The 24,237-nt window shown below is 46.5% G+C and overlaps 1 long non-coding RNA gene across 1 annotated transcript in view; it reads right to left on the reverse strand.

The window, feature by feature from the left end:
* The window catches only part of LOC135538622 (uncharacterized), a 67,772-nt gene that overhangs the window by 25,484 nt on the left and 18,051 nt on the right, over positions 1–24,237 (reverse strand). Inside the window, exon 2 of the long non-coding RNA XR_010455459.1 lies at positions 16,955–17,000. This is a non-coding gene — a long non-coding RNA (uncharacterized LOC135538622). The remainder of the gene's footprint in view (positions 1–16,954; positions 17,001–24,237) is intronic.

The following is a 24,237-nucleotide window of genomic DNA, read 5'->3' on the forward strand; positions in this document are numbered from 1 at the left end:
AGGCTGAGGGCATAATAACTAAAGGCTGCCTCTCTATGCCTCTTGGTCTGAGGCTTTGGGATAGTTATAAGGCCAGTGCCAGAGGACCAGAGGAACATACTGGGTACATAACTTAAAAGCATGTCTGTATTTCGGCATTCTGTATGTTTTGCTCTTGACACATGGCTTTCTTGGGTAGACCAGACAGGAGAGCATTACAGTAGTCAAGCCTGCTTGGAATAAATTCATGGATGAGTCTGAGTAAAAATGTTTGTCTCGAAATGGTGTTCAGAATCTAAAATCACAACTAGGTTTTTTGACCTGGTGTTGGGTCTTTATTGCCTGTGGATTCAAATGTGCAGATTCTCTCTCTGTGCTTTGGCTCCAACAATAATTACCTTGGCATTGTCAAGATTTAGCTGGAGGAAGTTGAGCCTTCCCAGAGTATCTAGTATATAGTAACCCTAACCCTAATGGACAGTGGACCAGGTGGACCAGGACTAGGAGACTAGGATAGACTAGGATTAGGAGACTTGGATAGACTAGGACTAGGGGACTAGGATAGACTAGGAGACAAGGATAGACTAGGACTAGGATAGACAAGGACTAGGGGACTAGGATAGACTAGGACTAGGGGACTAGGATAGACTAGGATTAGGAGACTTGGATAGACTAGGACTAGGGGACTAGGATAGACTAGGAGACTAGGATAGACTAGGACTAGGATAGACTAGGACTAGGGGACTAGGATAGACTAGGACTAGGGGACTAGGATAGACTAGGACTAGGAGACTAGGATAGACTAGGACTAGGGACTAGGATAGACTAGGACCAGGAGACCAGGACAGACCAGGAGACCAGGACCAGGAGACCAGGACCAGAGACCAGGATAGACTGGGACCAGGGGACCAGGGGACCAGGACAGGACCAGGGGACCAGGACAGGGACCAGGGATAGACTAGGACCAGGGGACCAGGATAGACAGGGACAGGACAGGGACCAGGGACCAGGACTAGGGACCAGGAGACCAGGACCAGGATAGACAGGACCAGGACAGGGGACCAGGACAGAGACCAGGGACAGGACAGACCAGAGGGACCAGGACAGACCAGGACAGGACAGACCAGGACAGACCAGGACCAGGGACCAGGATAGACCAGGACCAGGGACCAGGACAGACCAGGACCAGGACAGACCAGGACCAGGACAGACCAGGACCAGGGACCAGGGACCAGACCAGACAGGACAGACCAGGGACCAGGACCAGGGGACCAGGATAGACCAGGACCAGGGACCAGGACAGACCAGGACCAGGGGACCAGGACAGACCAGGACCAGGACAGACCAGGACCAGGGGACCAGGACAGACCAGGACAGGGAGACAGGACAGACCAGGACAGACCAGGACCAGGGACCAGGACAGGACAGACCAGGACCAGGACCAGGACCAGGACAGACCAGACCAGGACAGGACCAGGACAGACCAGGGACCAGGGGACAGACCAGACCAGGACCAGGACAGACCAGGACCAGGAGACCAGGACAGGACCAGGACCAGGGACCAGGACAGGACAGACCAGGGGGACCAGGACAGACTAGGACCAGGGGGACCAGGACCAGGACCAGACCAGGACCAGGGACCAGGACAGACCAGGACCAGGACAGACCAGGACCAGGGACCAGGACAGACCAGACCAGGACCAGGACTAGGGACCAGACCAGGACCAGGGACCAGGGGACCAGGAAACCAGGACCAGGACAGACCAGGACAGACCAGACCAGGGACCAGGACAGACCAGGACCGGGGACCAGGACAGACCAGGACCAGGACAGACCAGGACCAGGGACCAGGACAGACAGACCAGGACAGACCAGGACAGACCAGGACAGACCAGGGACCAGGACCAGGAAACCAGGACCAGGAGACCAGGACAGACCAGGACCAGGACAGACTAGACCAGGACCAGGGGACCAGGACAGACCAGGACCAGGGACCAGGACAGGACCAGGATAGACCAGGACAGGACTAGGACCAGGATAGACCAGGACCAGGGGACCAGGACAGACCAGGACCAGGACTGGGGGACCAGGACAGACCAGGACCAGGGACCAGACCAGGACCAGGAGACCAGGACAGACCAGGACCAGGGGACCAGGACAGACAGGACAGGATAGACCAGACCAGGGACCAGGACAGACCAGGACTGGGGGACCAGGACAGACCAGGACCGGGGACCAGGACAGACCAGGACTAGGGGACCAGGATAGACCAGGACCAGGGCAGACCAGGACTAGGGGACTAGGATAGACTAGGACTAGGGGACTAGGATAGACTAGGACTCGGAGACTAGGATAGACGAGGACTAGGGGACTAGGATAGACAAGGACTAGGAGACTAGAATAGGCTAGGAGACTAGGATAGACTAGGAGACTAGGATAGAGTAGGAGACTGGAATAGACTAGGATAGACTAGGACTGACATCTTGACCCACTCAAGCATGTGGTTAAATGTAACTGATAGTTGGTGTGGACCTGAGAGCCACACACACACACACACACATATTCTGTGTGAGCAATCGATACCTGCCCTAGTCACATGACTATTGTCGGCATCTCAAACATTCACCTATGTGGAGAACGTTAGCATTAGCAGCTAATAGTCCACATGACTATTTCAAAGGGGCCTTAAAATGTGTCTGTAACTGATTTAAAGTGTTAAAACACTGAGTTGAATGTGTCTGTAACTGATTTACAGTGTTAAAACACTGAGTTGAATGTGTCTGTAACTGATTTACAGTGTTAAAACACTGAGTTGAATGTGTCTGTAACTGATTTATAGTGTTAAAACACTGAGTTGAATGTGTCTGTAACTGATTTAATTCAAGCCAACCCACTCTTTCTGAGTTTTTTTCTGATTCCCCAATTCCACCAATTGGTAGTTACAGTCTTGTCCCATCGCTGCAACTCCCACACGGACTCGGAGAGGTCTGTAATGCTAAAAGCAGTCCCTCCAGCTGGTCCCAGTCTGTTATATCAGCTGGTTGGTTCGTAACGCTAATACCTTCCAGCTGGTCCCAGTCTGCTAATATATCAGCTGGTGGGATCCTAACGCTAAGACCTTCCAGCTGGTCCCAGTCCGCTGTTATATCAGCTGGTTGGTTCCTAATGCTAAGACCTTCCAGCTGGTCCCAGTCTGCTAATATATCAGCTGGCAGGTTAACAAACGCTAAGACCTTCCAGCTGGTCCCAGTCTGTTATATCAGCTGGTTGGATCCTAATGCTAAGACCTTCCAGCTGGTTCCAGTCTGCTGTATTATCAGCTGGTTGGTTCCTAATGCTAAGACCTTCCAGCTGGTCCCAGTCTATTATATCAGCTGATCCTTGGATCCCCTATTATATCAGCGCTAAGACCTTCCAGCTGGTTCCAGTCTGCTGTTATATCAGCTGATTGGTTCCTAATGCTAAGACCTTCCAGCTGGTCACAGTCTATTATATCAGCTGGTTGGATCCTAACGCTAAGACTTCCAGCTGGTCCCAGTCTATTATATCAGCTGGCAGGTTCGTAACGCTAAGACCTTCCAGCTGGTCCCAGTCTGCTGTTATATCAGCTGGTTGATTATATCCAGCTGGTCCCAGTCTGCTAATATATCAGCTGGCAGGTTAACAACGCTAAGACCTTCCAGCTGGTCCCAGTCCGCTGTTATATCAGCTGGTTGGATCCTAATGCTAAGACCTTCCAGCTGGTCCCAGTCTGCTAATATATCAGCTGGCAGGTTCCTAACGCTAAGACCTTCCAGCTGGTCCCAGTCTGCTGTTATATCAGCTGGTTGGATCCTAATGCTAAGACCTTCCAGCTGGTCCCAGTCTGCTAATATATCAGCTGGCAGGTTAACAAACGCTAAGACCTTCCAGCTGGTCCCAGTCTGTTATATCAGCTGGTTGGTTCCTAATGCTAAGACCTTCCAGATGGTCCCAGTCTGTTATATCAGCTAAGGCTGGTTCCATCCTGTTATATAAGCTGGTTGGTTCCTAATGCTAAGACCTTCCAGCTGGTTCCAGCTGGATCCCTAAGACCTTCTGGTCCCAATCTGTTATATCAGCTGGTTGAATAGTAACGCTAAGACCTTCCAGCTGGTCCCAGTCTGCTGTTATATCAGCTGATTGGTTCCTAACGCTAAGACCTTTCAGCTGGTCCCAGTCTGTTATATCATCTGGTTGGTTCGTAACGCTACGACCTTCCAGCTGGTCCCAGTCTGCTGTTATATCAGCTGGTTGGTTCCTAATGCTAAGACCTTCCAGATGGTCCCAGTCTGTTATATCAGCTTGTTGGTTCCTAATGCTTCCAGCAGGTCCCAGTCTGCTAATATATCAGCTGGTAACCCTAAGAAATTCCAGCTGGTCTGCTGTTATATCAGCTGGTTGGTTCCTAATGCTAAGACCTTCCAGCTGGTCCCAGTCTGTTATATCAGCTGGTTGGTTCTAACGCTAAGACCTTCCAGCTGGTCCCAGTCTGCTGTTATATCAGCTGGTTCCCAGTCTGATCCTAATGCTAAGACCTTCCAGCTGGTCCCAGTCTGTTATAATATATCAGCTGGCAGGTTAACAAACGCTAAGACCTTCCAGCTGGTCCCAGTCTGTTATATCAGCTGGTTGGTTGCTAACGCTAAGACCTTCCAGCTGGTCCCAGTCTGCTGTTTATATCAGCTAAGACCTTCCAGCTGGTCCCAGTCTGTTATATCAGCTTGTTGGATCCTAACGCTAAGACCTTCATGCTGGTTCCAGTCTGCTGTTATATTAGCTGATTGGTTCCTAACGCTAAGACCTTCCAGCTGGTCCCAGTCTGTTATATCAGCTGGTTGGTTCATAACGCTAAGACCTTCCAGCTGGTCCCAGTCTGCTGTTATATCTGCTGGTTGGTTCCTAATGCTAAGACCTTCCAGATGGTCCCAGTCTGATATATCAGCTGGTTGGTTCCTAACGCTAAGACCTTCCAGCTGGTCCCAGTCTCAGCTGGTTGGATATCAGCTGGTCCCAGTCTGGTTATATCCTGGTTCCTAACGCTAAGACATTCTAGCTGGTCCCAGTCTGTTATATCAGCTTGTTGGTTGCTAACGCTAAGACCTTCCAGCAGGTCCCAGTCTGCTGTTATATCAGCTGGTTGGTTCCTGACGCTAAGACCTTCCAGCTGGTCCCAGTCTGCTGTTTTATCAGCTGGTTGGTTCCTAATGCTAAGACCTTCCAGCTGGTCCCAGTCTGCTGTTATATCAGCTGGTTGGTTCCTCACGCTAAGACCTTCCAGCTGGTCCCAGTCTGTTATATCAGCTGGTTGGATCCTAACGCTAAGATCTTCCTGCTGGTCCCAGTCTGCTGTTATATCAGCTGGTTGGATCCTAACGCTAAGACCTTCTAGCTGGTCCCAGTCTGCTGTTATATCAGCTGGTTGGATCCTAATGCTAAGACCTTCCTGCTTGAACCAGTCTGCTGTTATATCAGCTGGTTGGATCCTAACGCCAAGACCTTCCAGCTGGTCCCAGTCTGCTGTTATATCAGCATGTTGGATCCTAATGCTAAGACCTTCCAGCTGGTCCCAGTCTGCTGTTATATCAGCTGGTTGGTTCCTCACGCTAAGACCTTCCAGCAGGTCCCAGTCTGCTGTTATATCAGCTGGTTGGTTCCTCACGCTAAGACCTTCCAGCTGGTCCCAGTCTGCTGTTATATCAGCTGGTTGGATCCAAACGCTAAGACCTTCCAGCTGGTCCCAGTCTGCTGTTTTATCAGCTGGTTGGTTCCTCACGCTAAGATCTTCCAGCTGGTCCCAGTCTGTTTTATCAGCTGGTTGGATCCTCACGCTAAGATCTTCCAGCTGGTCCCAGTCTGTTATATCAGCTGGTTGGATCCTAACGCTAAGATCTTCCTGCTGGTCCCAGTCTGCTGTTATATCAGCTGGTTGGATCCTAACGCTAAGACCTTCCAGCTGGTCCCAGTCTGCTGTTATATCAGCTGGTTGGATCCTAATGCTAAGACCTTCCAGCTGGTCCCAGTCTGCTGTTATATCAGCTGGTTGGATCCTAACGCCAAGACCTTCCAGCTGGTCCCAGTCTGCTGTTATATCAGCTGGTTGGATCCTAACGCCAAGACCTTCCAGCTGGTCCCAGTCTGCTGTTATATCAGCTGGAGTGGGGTACAGCGGGACATCTCTCTGTTAAGGGGAAAAGGGGGAGCAGTGTGTGTGTGTGTGTTTGTGTGTGTGTGTGTGTGTGTGTGTGTGTGTGTGTGTGTGTGTGTGTGTGTGTGTGTGTGTGTGTGTGTGTGTGTGTGTGTGTGTGTGTGTGTGTGTGTGGGGGGGGGGCATACATTTTGACTTCCCGTCCAGATCTGGAATTGTATCAACTCACCACCCAGGGACTTGCAACATCTAGTTAAACCACTAAAGAGGAACAACGGGAACATATTAAAGATGCACATACTCATCCCCAGAATATCTATTTTGAAAGGATACAGCTGAGAACATGAACAACTATATAGTTAACTACAATATGGAGGTAAATGAAACCAATATCGCTCCCTACAAACACAACCCTATGGAACGATCCTTGGATAGATTGTCACAATTCACTGATACGTTGACCCACATGGAATACTAAAGGCATAGAAAATGTAAATGACTTGTTCACAGGAAATACATATATTTTTGTGGATTGACTAATGTAATAATATAATAATGTAGATATTTTCAAATACGTATAACTTCAAAGTTCAATATCACAACATTTTGATTTGAAGTATTTTGGACATCAGGACAATCTGGAGGGAATTCTATGAGTCAGAAAATTAAATTTTGGTAACTCTTTACGTTAAGGTTCCATAGCTAGGAAACGTTAGCCAGCTAGCTAGTCAAACATGTGGTTTCCATATTTTAATTTTACTTTACTAGGCAAGTCAGTTAAGAACAAATTCTTATTTTCAATGACAGTCTAGGAACAGTGGACTAACTGCCTGTTCAGGGGCAGAACGACAGATTTGTACCCTGTCAGCTCGGGGATTTGAACTTTCAACCTTTCGCTTACTAGTCCAACGCTCTAACCACTAGGCTATACCGATACCGATCCATTTATTCCATTCCATCCATTACAATGAATCCTATTATAGCTCCTCCCACCAGCCTTCTCTGACTTAGCATCCCAAAAAACAGAAGGTAAGATCTCTGAAATATCAAGAACCTCAAGGCTAGGGGGAAGTATTCGGATGTTCGGATGGCTGACGTGCCCAAAGTAAACGGCCTGTTATTCAGGCCCAGAAGCTAGGATATGCATATAATTGGTAGTATTGGATAAAAAAATCACTCTGAAGTTTCTAAAACTATTACAATAATGTCTGTGAGTATAACATAACTGATATGGCAGCCCAAAACCAGAGGAGAATCCACCTGGATTTTTGTTGTTGTTGAGGTTAACACTTGTCTATGGGATTTTCAAAAAAAATCCTCCCAGATTGCAGTTCCTAGGGCTTCCACTAGATGTCAATAGTCTTTAAAAAGGGTTTCAGGCTTGTTTTTTGAAAAATGGACTAGAATTTGTAGTTTTTCAAGTTGGCTCTCATTTTGACTGTAGTCTTGTGGCGTGCGTGGATGAGGGCAGACACTTCGTTATTTATCTTCGGTAATGAACATACTCTTCTCCGCCTTAAATTGTATTATTTATTTACATATTAGGGTACCTGAGGATTGATTAGAAACGTTGTTTGACTTGTTTGGATGAAGTTTATTGGTATCTTTTGGGTTTGCTTTATCTGCATGTTGAACGACTGGAACGGGTGGATTACTGAATTAATCGCGCCAACTAAACTGACTTTTTTGGGGATCTAAAGAAGGACTTTATCGAACAAACCAACCATTTGTTGTGTTGCTGGGACCGTTCGGATTCCAAACAGAGGAAGATCTTCAAAGGTAATTGAATTATTTTATAGCTAATTATGACTTTTGTGACGCCTCTGCTGGTTTGGAAAATGTTTTTAATGCTTTTGTATGCTGGGTGCTGTCCTCAGATAATCGCATAGGTATGCATTCGCCATACAGCCTTTTTGAAATCTGACAAAGCGGCTGGATTAAAAAGAAGTTAAGCTTTTAAATGATCTATGACACTTGTATTTTCATGAATGTTTAATATTACTATTTTTGTATTTTGAATTTCACGCTCTGTAATTTCATCGGAAGTTGTCAAGATGGGGCGCTAGCTTCCGACCTTTAAGCCTTTAGAAGAAAACAACAAACCAAAGGTGCATACGTAAATTCACTCTGCCCCTTTTCATGACGATACCAGCAGCCACTTGAGTAAGTGAGAGATAGCCAGCTACCTAAGCTACGCAAGACCACAACACAAACAAACAGCTACAAGTAGTTAGTGTAGTTACAAATGGACTGTACTAAAGAAATTAAATGTTTTACCTGTGATGAAATGTTTTCCACACACATAGCTAAGTGTAGCCTACTGGGACACCTCGTCCCCACAACACCCTACTAATGAACGTTTACCAATACCTTTGCAGTGAGGTGAGCAAAACATTCCAGAAATGTAAACAACTGTGAGCTTACCCAAACTGGAGATGGTGGATCCATCCCATGACAGGGATCTGGAATCTTCTATTGACCAACACTACTATTCCAACAGCAACATGGATTGCGGGGATGCCTTAACTCAGGCTGGCCATAAAAACCCGGCAAGACACTTGGTCTCTGCCAAAAGATTTAGGAACTCATCCAGTGACATTAATTTAAATAACTCCACCAACAATGACTTCAACAATGCTTCCAAAGTAAGTGATCTGATCTCCATAAATCAAAGGCTGGTTATTTTAGATGAAATGAGAAAGAACCAAGATGATCTGAATATCACCTTCGCACTTCTATAACAAACAACTTGAGGATATGGGCAAAGAGAAAGGGGAAAAGGGAAAGGGGAAAGGGGGAAAAGGGGGAAAGGGGGAAAGAGAAAGGGAAAAAAGGGAAAGGGAAAAAGGGAAAAGGGGAAAGGGAAAAGGGAAAGGGGGAAAAGGGGGAAAGGGGAAAGGGGAAAAGGGGAAAGGGGGAAAGGGGGAAAGGGGAAAGGGGGAAAAGGGGAAAGGGGGAAAAGGGAAAAGGGGAAAGGGAAAGGGAAAGGGAAAAGGAAAGGGGGAAAAGGGAAAAGGGAAAGGGAAAAGGGAAAGGGGGAAAGGGAAAAGGGGGAAAGGGGGAAAAGGGAAAAGGGAAAGGGGGAAAGGGGAAAGGGAAAAGGGGAAAGGGGGAAAAGGGGGAAAGGGAAAGGGGGAAAGGGGGGGGGGGGGAAAAGGGGGAAAAGGGGAAAAGAGAAAGGGGAAAAGGGAAAGGGGAAAAGGGGAAAGGGGAAAAGGGAAAGGGGAAAGGGGAAAAGGGGGGAAAGGGAAAAAGGGAAAGGGGGAAAGGGAAAGGGGAAAAGGGGGAAAGGGGAAAGGGGGAAAGGGGAAAGGAGGGGGAAAAGGGGAAAGGGGGAAAAGGGGAAAAAGGGGAAAAGGGGAAAGGGGGAAATGGGGAAAGGGGAAAGGGGGAAATGGGGAGGGGAAAGGGGGAAAGGGGAAAGGGGGAAAGGGGAAAAGGGGAAAGGGGAAAAGGGGAAAAGGGAAAGGGAAAAGGAAAAGGGGGAAAAGGGAAAAGGGAAAAAGGGGGGGAAAGGGAAAGGGAAAATGGAAAAGGGGGAAAGGGGGAAAAGGGGAAAGGGAAAGGGAAAAGGGGGAAAGGGGGAAAAAGGGGGAAAGGGGGGAAAAAGGGGAAAGGGGAAAGGGGAAAAGGGGAAAGGGGGGAAAATGGGGAAAGGGGGAAAAGGGGGAAAGGGAAATGGGGAAAGGGGAAAAGGGAAAGGGGAGGGAAAGGGGAAAAGGGGGAAATGGGAAAGGGGAAAAAAGGAAAAGGGAAAGGGAAAGGGGAAAAGGGAAAAGGGGAAAAGGGAAAGGGGGAAAGGGGGGGGAAAAGGGGAAAGGGGAAAGGGGAAGGGGAAAGGGGAAAGGGGGAAAGGGAAAAGGGGAAAGGGAAAGGGAAAGGGGGAAAGGGGGAAAGGGGAAAGGGGGGAAATGGGAAAGGGGAAAAAAGGGAAAAGGGGGGGAAAGGGGAAAGGGGGAAATGGGGGAAATGGGGAAAGGGGGAAAGGGGGGAAAGGGAAAGGGGGGAGAAGGGGAAAGGGAAAATGGGGAAAAGGGGGGAAAGGGGGAAATGGGGAAAGGGGGAAAAGGGAAAGGGGGAAGGGAAAGGGGGAAAGGAGGGGAAAGGGGAAAAGGGGGAAAAGGGAAAGGGAAAAGGGGGAAAGGAAAAGGGAAAGGGGAAAGGGAAAGGGAAAGGGAAAAGGGGAAAGGAAAGGGGGAAAGGGAAAAGGGGGAAAAGGGGGAAAGGGGGAAAAGGGGAAAAGGGGAAAGGGAAAAAGGGAAAAAGGGGAAAGGGGGAAAAGGGAAAGGGGGAAAAGGGAAAGGAGAAAAAGGGGGAAAAGGGGAAAAAGGGGGAAAAGGGAAAGGGGGAAACGGAAAGGGGGAAACGGAAAGGGGGGAACGGAAAAGGGGGAAACGGAAAAGGGGGAAATGGGGAAAGGGGGAAAAGGTGAAAGGGGGAGAAGGGGAAAGGGGGAAAGGAGGGGAAAGGGGAAAAGGGGGAAATGGGAAAGGGGAAAAAGGGAAAAGGGGAAAGGGGAAAGGGGGAAAAGGGGAAAGGGGAAAGGGGGAAAAGGGGAAAGGGGGGAAAGGGGGAGGAAAGGGGGAAAGGAAAAAGGGGAAAAGGGGGAAAGGGAAAAGGGGGAAAAGGGGAAAGGGGGAAAGGGGAAAAGGGGGAAAAGGGGAAAAGGGGAAAAGGGGAAAAAGGGAAAAGGGGGAAAAGGGGAAAGGAGGAAGGGGGAAAAGGGGAAAAAGGGGGAAAGGGAAAATGGGGGGAAAGGGGAAAAGGGAAAGTGGGAAAAGGGAAAGGGGAAAAGGGGGAAAAGGGGAAAAGGGGGAAAAGGGGAAAGGGGGAAAAGGGGGGAAAAGGGGAAAGGGGGAAAGGGGAAAGGGGGAAAATGGGAAAGGGGGAAAGGGGAAAGGGGGAAAAGGGGGAAAAGGGGGGAAAGGAAAGGGGAAAAGGGGAAAAGGGGAAAGGGGGAAAAGGGAAAAGGGGGGAAAGGGGAAAGGGGAAGGGGGAAAAGGGAAAGGGGGAAAGGGAAAGGGGGGAAAGGGGAAAAGGGGAAAGTGGGAAAAGGGAAATTTATATTTATATTTATATATTTATATATATTTATTTATATATATTTATATGCTATATTAACCAGACCATCCCCTAAATATTTAACCCAACCCATCTGAATCAGAGAGGTGCGGGGGGGGGGGGGGGCTGCCTTAATCGAGATCCACGTCTTTGGTGCCCCAGTGAACAGTGGGTTAACTGCCTTGCTCAAGGGGCAGAACAACAAATGTTTACCTTGTCAGCTAGGGGATTTGATCCAGCAACCTTTTGGCCTGAGGCATCTGTGCACGAGTTCATACACAACATTATCAAAAGTATGTGGACATCTGCTCGTCCAAAACCTCATTCTAAAATCATGGGCATTCATCTCGAGTTGGTCCTTCCTTTGCTGCTATAACAGACTCCATTCCTCTGGGAATTCTTTCCACTAGATGTTACAGTGTTAAAACATTGCTCCTGGGATTTGCTTCCATTCAGCCAGAAGAGCAGTAGTGACGTCGGCCACTGATGTTGGGCGATTAGGCCTGGCTCTCAGGTGGGGTTCCAATTCATCCTAAAGGTGTTCGGTGGAGTTGAAGTCAGGGCTCTGTGAAGGCCATTTCTGTATGGATAAACCATTTCTGTATGGACCTCACTTTGTGCATAGGGGCTTTGTCATGCTGAAACAGGAAATGGCCAAACTGTTGCCACAAAGTTGGATGCACAGAATCGTCTAGAACAGTGTTTCTTAAACTTTTTCAGCCTGGGACCCAAATGATAAATTCTGTGTTTTCCGGGGACCCAAGCTTATGAAAACATGCAACTATATGTAAATATTGGTACATTTCATTACCCTTTATGCCTAAAACAAATGAAATATAGAGAGAAACAAATAACAATACATTTACAATTAAAGAAATACTCAATAAATTGCTATTCGTGTTCATTTTCCTCCATTAAAATCACTCTGACATACCTGTCTAGGTTGGAACTGTTGCTGTTAAAAGACAATAAATGATTTTCATTCTGAACTGGAATGAGCAGGTCTATTCTGGGCTCCGTTTTAACCAGTGCAACCCTGAGGTCATGCTCAGCATGGAGTCTGTTTCTGTACATGTTTTTTACATATGCCAGAGTTGAGAACCCTGACTCACGTGGGTATGTGGTGCCAAACTGGATCAGAACATCTACTGCTTTCTCAGTCAGGCAGGAGACTGCTTCCTGCTGCAGATGAACAACCCAGAGTGTTTGCCTCAAAAAGTATTTTGCTTCAATCAATTTATTCCAGTTCAGAATAAAAAAGGATTTGTATTTCAACAGCAACCGTTCCAACCTAGACATGTTTTCAACAATCATTTCTACAGTAAGATGTACAGCAGGCCTGATCATTTTTCATCTGTGCTGTTACTTGGCGGTTGCACTATTAGTAGCTAGCTAGCTTGCTTTGGCTGTGAACAAGGGGATTGCTTGGAAGAGAAACTCGCATCGACATCGATTACTATGAGAGATGGTGCTCCCTTATTTCTGCTTATCGTCACCTGTTATAAAATGACAACTATTCCTTGCTAGCTGACTTACTCTTCCACTATTTGAAGCACTGTTTCCTGAAGCATTGTGCTTAATTATTATTATTATATAACATTATTATTATTATTATAAAAAATTCTCTCAAGTTCTCAAATAACTCCCTGGGTTTACCCAGAGGACCGCGTTATTAGCATGTTTCATCCTATAAAAATGGTGGACTATCAGGTAATCAGCAAGAAGGTCTGATTTCACTATTACTGAAACAGGACCAAGGTGGTAAGTTTAAAGATCCAATCTATCTAAGTACTGTAGACCCATTACACTTCAGTGCCTGGAATATTTCATTTTTGGAGAATCTCTTATACAATGGGTTAAAATGTGTAGAGTAACCCGAGTTATAAAATAATAAATAATGCCTACATCTCAAAAAGTATTAAACTGTCAAGAGGAATAGAACAAGGTTGTCCACTATCGGCATATCTATTTATTTTGGCCATCGAAATGATCGCTATTACAGTCAGACACAACAATAATATTAAGCGGTTGAAATTAAATGTAAAAACAAAGGTGCCATTGCTGCTGATGATTCATGTTTTCTTTTAAATCCACAATTTAGATCAAGATCATTTTTTATATTTTATATTTATGGCTCGCCTGTTAGCTAGGGGTAAAGGGTCAATATCAGGGGATATCTTTATCTACAGTACCAGTCAAACGTTTGGACACATCTACCTATTCCAGGGCTTTTCTTTATTTGTACTATTTTCTACATTGCAGAATAATAGTGACGACATCAAAACTATGAAATAACACATATGGAATCATGTAGTATCCAGAAAGAATGTGTTAAATCAAAACATATTTTATAGTTGAGATTCTTCAAAGTAGCCACCCTTTGCCTTGATGAAAGCTTTGCACACTCTTGGCAAACTCTCAAATCAGCTTCTTGAGGTAGTCACCTGGAATGCATTTCAAGTAACAGGTGTGCCTTGTTAAAAGTTCATTTGTGGCATTTCTTACCTGCTTAATGCTTTTGAGCAAATCAATTGTGTTGTGACAAGGTACAGTAAGGGTGGTAAACAGAAGATAGCCAGCAGGTAGCCTAGTGGTTTTAGCGTTGGACTAGTAACCGGAAGGTTGCAAGATTGAATCCCTGAGCTGATAAGGTCAAAATCTGTCGTTCTGCCCCTGAATAAGGCAGCTAACCCATTGTTCCTAGGCCGTCATTGAAAGTAAGAATTTGTTCTTAACTTACTAGTTAAATATATATAGCCCTATTTGGTAAAGTGGTATTGCCATTGTATGGCAAGAACAACTCAAATAAGCAAAGAGAAATGACAGTCCATCATTACTTTAAAACATGAAGGTCAATCAATCAGGAACATTTCAAGAACTTTCTTTCTTCAAAAGAACGTTGAAAAGTTTCTTCAAGAGCAGTCACAAAAACCATCAAGCACTCTCGTGAGGACCATCACAGGAAAGGAAGACCCAGAGTTACCTCTGCTGCAGAGGATAAGTTCATTAGAGTTTAACTGCACCTCAGATTGCAGCCCAAATAAATGCTTCAGAGTTCAAGTAACAGACACATCTCAACACGAACTGTTCAGAGGAGACCGCGTGAATCAGGCCTTCATGGTAGAATTGTTGAAAAGAAACCACTACTAAAGGACACCAATAAGAAGCAGAGACTTGCTTGGGCCAACAAACATGCGCAATGGACATTAGACCGATGGACATCTGTCATTTGGTCTGATGAGTCCAAATGTGACATTTTTGGTTCCAACCACTGTGTTTTTGTGAGATGTAGAATAGGTGAATGGATGATCTCCGCATGTGTGGTTCCCGCGGTGAAGCATGAAGGAGGAGGTGTGGGGTGAAAAGTAGTGCACTATATAGGGAATAGGGTGCCATTTGGCACACATTCTCTCTCTGTCTATGCAAGGGGAGCTAACCCTTAGAGCCAGACCAGATGAGAAACATCTTGACTCTATCTATCTATCTATCTATCTATCCATCCATCTATCTATCTATCTATCTATCTATCTATCTATTTCTATTAAATTCAAGGGGCTTTATTGGCATGGAAATCATGTGTTAACATTGCCAAAGCAAGTGAGGTAGATAATATATAAAGTGAATATATAAAGTGAAATAAACAATATAAATTAACAGTAGACATTACACATACAGAAGTTTCAAAACAATAAAGACAATCCAAATGTCATATTATATATATATACAGTGTTTTAACAATGTACAGATGGTTAAAGGACACAAGATAAAATAAATAAGCATAAATATGGGTTGTATTTACAATGGTGTTTGTTCATCACTGGTTGCCCTTTTCTTGTGGCAACAGGTCACAAATCTTGCTGCTGTGATGGCACACTGTGGAATTTCACCCAGTAGATATGCGAGTTTAAGCTTTCCTTAAGTTTGAGTCAGTCAGAGTGGTCAGGTATTCTGCCACTGTGTACTCTCTGTGTAGGGCCAAATAGCATTCTAGTTTGCTCTGTTTTTTTGTTAATTCTTTCCAATGTGTCAAGTAATTATCTTTTTGTTTTCTCATGATTTGGTTGGGTCTAATTGTGCTGCTGTCCTGGGGCTCTGTGGGGTGTGTTTGTGTTTGTGAACAGAGCCCCAGGACCAGCTTGCTTAGGGGACTCTTCTCCAGGTTCATCTCTCTGTAGGCTTTGTTATGGAAGGTTTGGGAATCGCTTCCTTTTAGGGGGTTGTAGAATTTAACGGTTATTTTCTGGATTTTGATCATTAGTGGGTATCGGCCTAATTCTGCTCTACATGCATTATTTGGTGTTTTAAGTTGTACACTGAGGATATTTTTGCAGAATTCTGCATGCAGTCTCAATTTGGTGTTTGTCCCATTTTGTGAAGTCTTGGTTTGTGAGCGGACCCCAGACCTCACAACCATAAAGGGCAATGGGCTCTATGACTGATTCAAGTATTTTTAGCCAGATCCTAATTGGTATGTTGAATGTTATGTTCCTTTTGATGGCGTAGAATGCCCTTCTTGCCTTGTCTCTCAGATGGTTCACAGCTTTGTGGAAGTTACCTGTGGCGCTGGAAGTTACCTATCTCTCTATCTATGCCAGGGGAGCTAACCCTTAGAGCCAGATGAGAAACGGCTTGACTCTTTATAGGTAATAGTGTGCCATTTGAGACAATCCCTGTAGCATGATTACCATTAAAGACTCTATACTTTCACAGAAACCCTCCTCTTCTCAGTCATTTGACATTCACTTCAAACCTGGGTTCAAATACGATTTGAAATCAATTCTAATATTGTATCTCTACTTGATTGAGCTTGTTGGACCCATAGAAACTGCAAACCCCACCCCACTGCAGGCAGGTTGGACAAAATCTCAAAGTCTTTAAAGTATTTAAAGTAGTACTTCAACCCAGGTGTGACCCTATTGAAAAGGCTTAGAGATGTGCTAACAGACATTACATGTAAAATGTTGAATGGGAGTAAGGTTTCCTTTATAATAAACAACCCTCTTAGCACTGCGCTCCATGTCAAAGTATCTTGGGCTGTACAGTGTTTGTCGGAGTCAAGTATATATATCGGAATGACAGAGACGTAACAACACGGCCAGAATAGTATTTCCATCTGTCGCTTGCTGCTCCTCCCTGTTTCTCTCTGTGTGTGTGTGTGTGTTTTGTCCATCTCAGAGTCTCTCGTACAACTGTTTCTCTGCACTCCAACTCCACCTCAGAGCAGAGAGCTACTGACGCTTTTCATCCCTCTTAATGACCGCTAAACTGTGAACCGGTCAACAAACTGAACATAACAGTCGTAGCTGTAGAGGTAGCTATAAAAACCAACAGCCATTCACTATCCACCAATTTTCCACCAACTTTCCACCACACATTTTCCTCCCTCAACAACACAAAGATACATGAGATTAACATACGAACCACATCAGCAGAGAGAAAGAGAAAGATTTTACATGGTTTATGTCTTGTCTATTTCATTTGCTTTAGTGAATGATAATATGTTTCTCATGCCAATTGAATTGAGAGAGAGAGAGAGAGAGAGAGAGAGAGAGAAACAGAGGTAGACACAGAGAGAGAGAGAGAAACAGAGGTAGACAGAGAGAGAGAGAGAAACAGAGGTAGACACAGAGAGAGAGAGAGAAACAGAGGTAGACAGAGAGAGAGAGAGAAACAGAGGTAGACAGAGAGAGAGAGAGAAACAGAGGTAGACAGAGAGAGAGATTTAGAGGAATTAGTTTTGGGACTTACCGCGAGGGCTTGGAGCCTCTCCTTGTGAAGTTCAGCCTCAGCCATCCTGTAAGGAGAGAGAGGTCAGTGACAGCCTAGCAGGGGGAGAGAGGTTGGCTGCCTGCCTGCGTCTGGGTCTGTGTCCAGGTGGAGGGACAGAGAGCCAAGCTGGTCCTGTATGGGTCCTGTAGTTGCTGTTATCCAGTCAAAGTGAGAGCTTTCTCATTAACTGGCCATGTGCCTGTACTGATCCTGCTGCCTGGCGCTCGCATTCTCCCTCCCTCCCTCCCTCCCTGGTCATGTATGTAGTGCAGCAGCAAAACCAGCTGAGTAATGGAGAGATTGACATTTTTCAGCCTGACGTCTGAAGGCTTGGCTGCTATAGTCTCTGGCTCTGTGCAGGGACAGAAGAGAGGATACCTGGGATCCACAGCAGGGAGACAGACATGCAGGAAGTGGGGATACCGGAGGACCATTTATCAGTTCAGAGTGACAGCCAACACCTGAGAACCAAGACCGAGAGAGAGGGGGAAGGAGAGAGAGAGAGCAGGTGAGAGAGAGAGAGAAAGGGCAGAGAGAGAGGGGGAAGGAGAGAGAGAGAGAGAGAGAGAGAAGGAGAGAGAGAGAGAGAGAGAGAGAGAGAGAGAGAGAGAGAGCAGGTGAGAGAGAGAGAGAGAGAGAGAGAGAAAGGGCAGAGAGAGAGAGGGAAGGAGAGAGAGAGAGAGAGAGAGAGAGAGAGAGAGAAAGGGCAGAGAGAGAGAGCAGGTGAGAGAGAGAGAGAGAGAGAGAAAGGGCAGAGAGAGAGGGGGAAGGAGAGAGAGAGCAGGTGAGAGAGAGAGAGAGAGAAAGGGCAGAGAGAGAGGGGGAAGGAGAGAGAGAGCAGGTGAGAGAGAGAGAGAGAGAAAGGGCAGAGAGAGAGGGGGAAGGAGAGAGAGAGCAGGTGAGAGAGAGAGAGAGAAAGGGCAGAGAGAGAGAGAGAGACAGGGCAGAGAGAGAGAGGGAAGGAGAGAGAGAGACACTGAGAGCTTGGGCTACTGTGGCACAGTGCTATGTTAACCAGACCATCCCCTGGCAGAGTGCTATATTAACCAGACCATACCCTGGCACAGTGCTATATTAACCAGACCATCCCCTGGTACAGTGCTATATTAACCAGACCATCCCCTGGTACAGTGCTATATTAACCAGACCATCCCCTTGTACAGTGCTATATTAACCAGACCATCCCCTGGCACAGTGCTATATTAACCAGACCATCCCCTGGCACAGTGCTATATTAACCAGACCATCCCCTGGCACAGTGCTATATTAACCAGACCATCCCCTGGCACAGTGCTATATTAACCAGATCATCCCCTGGTACAGTGCTATATTAACCAGACCATCCCCTGGCACAGTGCTATATTAACCAGACCATCCCCTGGCATGGTGCAGTGCTATATTAACCAGACCATCCCCTGGCAAAGTGCTATATTAACCAGACCATCCCCTGGCATGGCACAGTGCTATATTAACCAGACCATCCCCTGGCATGGCACAGTGCTATATTAACCAGACCATCCCCTGGCACAGTGCTATATTAACCAGACCATCCCCTGGCATGGCACAGTGCTATATTAACCAGACCATCCCCTGGCACAGTGCTATATTAATCAGACCATCCCCTGGCACAGTGCTATATTAACCAGACCATCCCCTGGCATGGTACAGTGCAGTGCTATATTAACCAGACCATCCCCTGGCACAGTGCTATATTAACCAGACCATCCCCTGGCACAGTGCTATATTAACCAGACCATCCCCTGGCACAGTGCTATATTAACCAGACCATATTAACCAGACAGTGCTATTTTATATCTACAGACTGAGAGGACAGAACTGGCTGCTCTACAGATTGAGAGGAGAGAGCTGGCTGCTCTACTGAGAGGAGAGAACTGGCTGCTCTACAGACTGAGAGGGGAGAGCTGGCTGCTCTACTGAGAGGAGAGAACTGGCTGCTCTACAGACTGAGAGGGGAGAACTGGCTGCTCTACAGAATGAGAGCTGGCTGCTCTACTGAGAGGGGAGAACTGGCTGCTCTACAGACTGAGAGGAGAGACATGGCTGCTCTACAGAATGAGAGGAGAGAGCTGGCTGCTCTACTGAGAGAGAGACATGGCTGCTCTACAGATTGAGAGGAGAGAGCTGGCTGCTCTACTGAGAGGAGAGAACTGGCTGCTCTACAGACTGAGAGGAGAGACATGGCTGCTCTACAGAATGAGAGGAGAGAACTGGCAGCTCTACTGAGAGAAGAGAACTGGTTGCTCTACTGAGAGGAGAGAACTTAAAGAGGCACACATGGCACTGAATGAGGGGGTGAGAAAGCTGAGCTGTTACAGAGAAGCTAGTAAAACAGCCCACCCCACCCCAGACCCGAACCCCAACACAACAATGGGACAGACCACACAGAACCCACCAACACAACATGGCATTGAGGAATAAACCACATCAGTCACTGGCTTGATCAATAAGTGCATCGAGGACGTCGTCCCCCAATGATTTTAAATACATACCCCAACCAGAAGCCATGGATTACAGGAAACATTCGCACTGAGCTAAATGGTAGAGCTGCCGCTTTCAAGGTGCGGGACTCTAATCCGGAAGTTTACAAGAAGCTTAAAAGAAATCCTGCTATGCCCTGCAACGGACCATCAAAGATGCAAAGTGTCAATACAGGGCTAAGATTGAATCATACTACACCGCTCCGACGCTCGTCAGATGTGGCAGGGACCTGCAAACTATTACAGACTACAAAGGGAAGCACAGCTGAGAACAGCCCAGTGACACGAGCCTAACAGACGAGCTAAATCACTTCTATGCTCGAGGCAAGCAACACTGAGGCATGCAAAGAGAGCATCAGCTGTTCCGGACGACTGTGTGATCACGCTCTCCACAGCCGATGTGAGTAAGACCTTTAAACAGGACAGCATAGTCCCTGTGCCCAAGGAAACTAAGTTAACCTGACAAAATGACTACATTCATAATGCTGCGGGCCAGACGGATTACCAGGACGTGTGCTCCGGGCATGTGCTGACCAACTGGCAGGTGTCTTCACAGACATTTTCAACATGTCCCTGATTGAGTCTGTAATACCGACATGTTTCAAGCAGAACAGCATAGTCCTTGTGCCCAAGGACACTAAGTTAACCTGACTAAATGACTACTGACCCATAGCACTCACGTCTGTAGCCATGAAGTGCTTTGAAAGGCTGGTAATGGCTCACATCAACACCATTATCCCAGAAACACTAGACCCGCACCAATTTACATACCGCCCAAACAGATCCACAGATGATGCGATCTCTATTGCACTCCACACTGCCCGTTCACACCTGGACAAAAGGAGCACCTATGTGAGAATGATGTTCATTGACTACAGCTCAGCGTTCAACACCATAGTGCCCTCAAAGCTCATCACTAAGCTAAGGATCCTGGGACTAAGCACCTCCCTCTGCACCTGGATCGTGGACTTCCTGACGGGCTGCCCCCAGGTGGTGAGGGTAGGTAGCAACACATCTGCCACGCTGATCCTCAACACTGGAGCTCCACAGGGGTGCATGCTCAGTCCCCTCCTGTACTCCCTGTTCACCCATGACTGCATGGCCAGGCACGACTCCAACACCATCATTAAGTTTGCAGACGACACAACAGTGGTAGGCCTGATCGCAGACAACGACGAGACAGCCTATAGGGAGGATGTCAGAGACCTGGCCGTGTGGTGCCGGAAAAAACAACCTACCCTCAACGTAACAAAGACTAAGGAGCCGATTGTGGACTAGAGGAAAAGGAGGACCGATCACGCTGTCACGCCCTCTCATCGACAGGGCTGTAGTGGAGCAGGTTGAGAGCTTCAAGTTCCTTGGTGTCCACATCAACAACAAACAAGAATGGTCCAAACACACCAAGACAGTCATGAAGAGGGCACAACAAAGCCTATTCCCCCTCAGGAAACTAAAAAGATTTGTATGGGTCCTGAGATCCTCAAAAGGTTCTACAGCTGCAACATTGAGAGCATCCTGACTGGTTGCATCACTGCTGGTATGGCAATTGCTCCCCTGTCAGCTCCCCTGATAGCTCCCCTGTCAGCTCCCCTGTCAGCTCCCCTGATAGCTCCCCTCTCAGCTCCCCTGATAGCTCCCCCGATAGCTCCCCCGATAGCTCCCCTGTCAGCTCCCCCGATAGCTCCCCCGATAGTTCTCCTGTCAGCTCCCCTGATAGCTCCCCTGATAGCTCCCCTGTCAGCTCCCCTGATAGCTCCCCCGATAGCTCCCCCGATAGCTCCCCTGTCAGCTCCCCCGATAGCTCCCCCGATAGTTCTCCTGTCAGCTCCCCTGATAGCTCCCCGGTCAGCTCCCCCGATAGCTCCCCTGTCAGCTCCCCTGTCAGCTCCCTGTCAGCTCCCCTGTCAGCTCCCCTGTCAGCTCCCCTGTCAGCTCCCCTGTCAGCTCCCCCGACTGAACACACGAAACAAAATATCAAAGCGAATGGAAGAAACGAAACAGTTCTGTCAGACAGAAAACAACCACCCACAAATCATAGTGGGAACACAGGCTACCTAAGTATGGTTCTCAATCAGAGACAATGATTGACAGCTGCCTCTGATTGGGAACCATACCCGGCCAAAAGCAGAAATACAAAACATAGAACAAAAACATAGAATGCCCACCCCAACTCACGCCCTGACCAAACTAAAACAGAGACATAAAAAGGACCTATGGTCAGGACGTGACATCCATCCACCCAAACTACCAGGTGTGAAGCAGGGAAGAGACTCAGGGGGTATGCTAATTTGGTGTAGAGCAGACCAAACCCACTCTATTAAATTAGTCAAAACAGGAACATTTTACATCTGGCTAGATATTAATAAGGAAATTATCTCAACAGAGAAAAATGTCCTCCTGTGTTCTACCTATATCCCCCCAAGATAATGCCCCTACTTTAACGATGACAGCTTCTCCATGCTAGGGGGGGAGATCAACCATGTGTCACTTTAATAGTGAAGGTATAAACCTGGCAGTAGAAACAATACATTTGATCTCTCAGTGTAACGCACTTGAGGCATAGTGGGTGCGGCGCAGGAAGCAGAAGGTACAGAACAATGTTTTATTCCGGCACAGAGAAAGATGGTCACGCCAATACCGAGCGTACATACTGTACAAGACCGGCCCAAAACCAGGACCCAATCAGTCCGGAGGCAAAACAAAGGGAAACGCAATAGCACAAACATACACAGAGGAAAAATAAGCACAAAGAGCAGACGAGCTTTACCGGCTTAAATAGCCCAACTAAAACCTAAACAAGAGACAGGTGTAACCAATAAGACAAAACCAACAGAAAATGGAAAAGGGATCGGTGGCAGCTAGTAGACCGGTGACGATAACCGCCGAGCACAACCCGAACAGGAAGAGGAGCCACCTTCGGTGGGAGTCCTGACACTCAGCTACTCAAATCTAAAAATGGCAAGCGGACAGCCTGAGAAAATTAAAAACAATGACAAATGGTTTGATGAAGAATGCAAAAACCTAAGACAGAAATTGAGAAACCCATCCAGCTCAGACCCAGAGAACCTGAGTCTACTCCTTCACTATGGTGAATCACTAAAACAATACAGAAATACACTACGGAAAAAGCTGATATCTCAAAGTACAGAAACAGCACGCAATCAGAAATCAGCTCAAAATGAAACCTAATTCATGAATCAGAACATGGCCAAGAGATGTTCATAAATGACCAGCACCACAGTTCTGGGAAAATTGGGGACAGAAAACACTAAACAAACAACAACACGAAGAGTTATCTATCCAATCCATAGACTAACCACTTCTGGGAATATTGGAGATGTATCCAAAGCGGAGATGATCAAACAATTCTCCAATTTTTGGGGCTCTATAACAAAGAACAAACAGAAAAAATATGATCAAATACAAATCTTAGAATCAACTATTAAAGACTACCAGAACTCACTGGATTCTCCAATTACAATGGATGAACTACAGGACTAAATAAAAACCCTCAACCCAAAAAGGCCTGTGGTGTTGATGGTATCCTCAATGAAATGATCAAATATACAGACAACAAATTCCAATTAGCTGTACTAAAACTCTTTAACATCATCCTTAGCTCTGGCATCTTCCCCAATATTTGGAACCAAGGACTGATCACCCCAATCCACAAAAGTGGAGACAAATGTGACCCCAGTAACTGGGATATGCATCAACAGTCCTCTGCATTGACATTAACAGCAGACTAGTTCATTTCCTCAGTGAAAACAATGTACTGAGCAAATGTGAAATGGATTCTTTGCCAAATGACCGTACGATAGACCACGTATTCACCCTGCACACCCTAATTGACAAACAAACCAAAACAAAGGCAAAGTCTTCATGCTTTGTTTATTGATAAAAAAGCTTGACTCAATTTGGCATGAGGGTCTGCTATACAAATTGATGGAAAGTGGTGTTGGGGGTAAAACATACAACATTATAAACACCATGTACACAAACAACAAGTGTGCGGTTAAAATAGGCAAAAACCACATTTCTTCCCACAGGGCCGTGGGGTGAGACAGGGATGCAGCTTAAGCCCCACCCTCTTCAACATATATATTAATGAATTGGCGAGGGCACTAGAACAGTCTGCAGCACCTGGTCTCACTCTACTAGAATCTGAAGTCAAATGTCTACTGTTTGCTGATGATCTGGTGCTTCTGTCCCCAACCAAGGAGGGCCTACAGTAGCACCTAGATCTTCTGCACAGATTCTGTCAGACCTGGAACCTGTCAGACCTGGGTCCTGACAGTAAATCTCAGTAGGACAAAAATAATGGTGTTAAAAAAAAGAGTCTGTGAACGATATGAGAGACGAGGCAAGAAGGGCCTTCTATGCCATCAAAAGGAACTTCAAAATCAACATACCAATTAGGATCTGGCAAAAAAATACTTGAATCAGTTATAGAACCCATTGCCCTTCATGGTTGTGAGGTCTGAGGTCTGCTCACCAACCAATAATTCACTCAATTGGACCAACACCAAATTGAGACTGCATGCAGAATTCCACCAACAAATTCTGTGTGTGTGAATATTTATTATTTCTCAGAGGCAATGAGTTCTATGAGTGTCCTGCTGCCCTGTGACAATGTGAGTTCCTGTGAATGCCAATGTGGGTATGATTGTAATGTGACTGCCTTGTCTGTGTGTGTGTGTGTGTGTGTGTGTGTGTGTGTGTGTGTGTGTGTGTGTGTGTGTGTGTGTGTGTGTGTGTGTGTGT

Source organism: Oncorhynchus masou, unplaced genomic scaffold, assembly GCF_036934945.1.
Source record: "Oncorhynchus masou masou isolate Uvic2021 unplaced genomic scaffold, UVic_Omas_1.1 unplaced_scaffold_991, whole genome shotgun sequence".
NCBI classification, from domain to species: domain Eukaryota; kingdom Metazoa; phylum Chordata; class Actinopteri; order Salmoniformes; family Salmonidae; genus Oncorhynchus; species Oncorhynchus masou.